Source organism: Chiloscyllium plagiosum, chromosome 1 (genome assembly GCF_004010195.1).
Source record: "Chiloscyllium plagiosum isolate BGI_BamShark_2017 chromosome 1, ASM401019v2, whole genome shotgun sequence".
Classification (NCBI taxonomy): Eukaryota; Metazoa; Chordata; class Chondrichthyes; order Orectolobiformes; family Hemiscylliidae; genus Chiloscyllium; species Chiloscyllium plagiosum.
In genome coordinates, this window is record NC_057710.1 from 37,509,872 (window position 1) to 37,511,573 (window position 1,702).

The window sequence follows — 1,702 nt, forward strand, 5'->3', positions numbered from 1 at the left end:
TAGGACTTTCCTTGCCAAATGTTGAATGATCAGGAGAAGTAAGATTAGATTCAGCTACTTATTTTGACACTTGCAGGGAAACAAAAGAAATAATGCACTTACTATTCAGTCATACTCATCAACTTATACATGAAATACAATCAGCATGAGTTAGCAACTGTCTCTTGACAATTAATGGTGTCTCCATCACTAAATGCCCCACTATCAACATCCTGAGGATTACCATTGACCAGGAACTCATTGGATTCCCCATATAAATACAGTGGCTACAAGTGTAGGTCAGAGGCTAGGAATATTACAGCGAGTTATTCACTCCTGACACTTCACTGTCTGTCCATCATCGGCAAGGCACAAGTCAGGAGTGCAATGGGATATTCCCCACTTGCCTGCAGATCCAACAACATTCAAGAAGCTTAACATTATCCAAGACTAAGCAGCCCATCCACAAGCATCCGCTCCCTCTATTCTCTTGACACCAGCAATACAATGCTCCGTAAGCACCTCAATGCTGGGAGTTTGGCCCTGCTGCCTCATGTGTACTATCTACAAGATACATTGCAGAAATTCAGCAAAAAGACCCTCAGACAGCACCTTCCAAACCCATGACCACTTCCATCTAGAAGGATAAGGGCAGCAGATACATGGGAACATCAACCACCAGCAAGTGCTCCTCTAAGCCACTGACCATCCAGAATTGGAAACATATCACTGTTCCTTCAGTGTTCCTGTGCATTGTGGGTCTACCTACACCAAATGGACTGCAGCAGTTCAAGAAGGCAGCTCACCACCACCTTCTCACGGGCAGCTCAGGTTGGGCAATAAATGTGGCCAGCCAGCAATGTCCACATCTCATGAGTAAACAAAAATAAGGAGCTGGTGCTGGATTTTCACTGCGTGGAGAGGGCAAATTCAAAAGAAGGAACTGCACTCTGACCTGCCATTCTCCTTTCATCTCTGTCCTCATCATCTTTAAGGCAAATAATCTTCAGTGCAAGCTTGTCTATCAGCTGATCTTGTATGTGTCAGCTCCCTTGCATAATAGCCAGTGTTACACTGAAAGGTCATCAAACTAAAATAATTATATCAGGTCTTGATGAAATCACACCTGGTGATCATAGAGTCACACAAAACAGAAACAGATCCTTCGGTCCAACCAGTCCCTGCCGACCATAATCCCAAACTAAACTAGTCCCTCTCCAAACATTTCATATTCATGAACTTATCCAAATGTCTTTTAAATATCGTAACTGTACCCACATCCACCATTTCTTCTGGAAAATCATTCCACACACGAACCACTGTCTGTACAAAAATTTACCCCTCATGTCTTTTTTAAATCTTGCTCCACTTAACTTAAAAATATGTCCCTGGTCTTAAAATCCCCTACCCTTGGGAAACGATGCCTGCCATTTACCTTATCTATGCTGTGGTTCTGTTCGCCGAGCTGGAAGTTTTTGTTGCAAACGTTTCGTCCCCTGGCTAGGCGACATCATCAGTGCTTGGGAGCCTCCTGCGAAGCGCTTCTTTGATGTTTCCTCCGGTGTTTATAGTGGTCTGTCCCTGCCGCTTCCGGTTGTCAGTTTCAGCTGTCCGCTGTAGTGGTTAGTATATTGGGTCCAGGTCGATGTGTTTGTTGATGGAGTTTGTGGATGAATGCCATGCCTCTAGGAATTCCCTAGCTGTTCTCTGTCTGGCTTGCCCT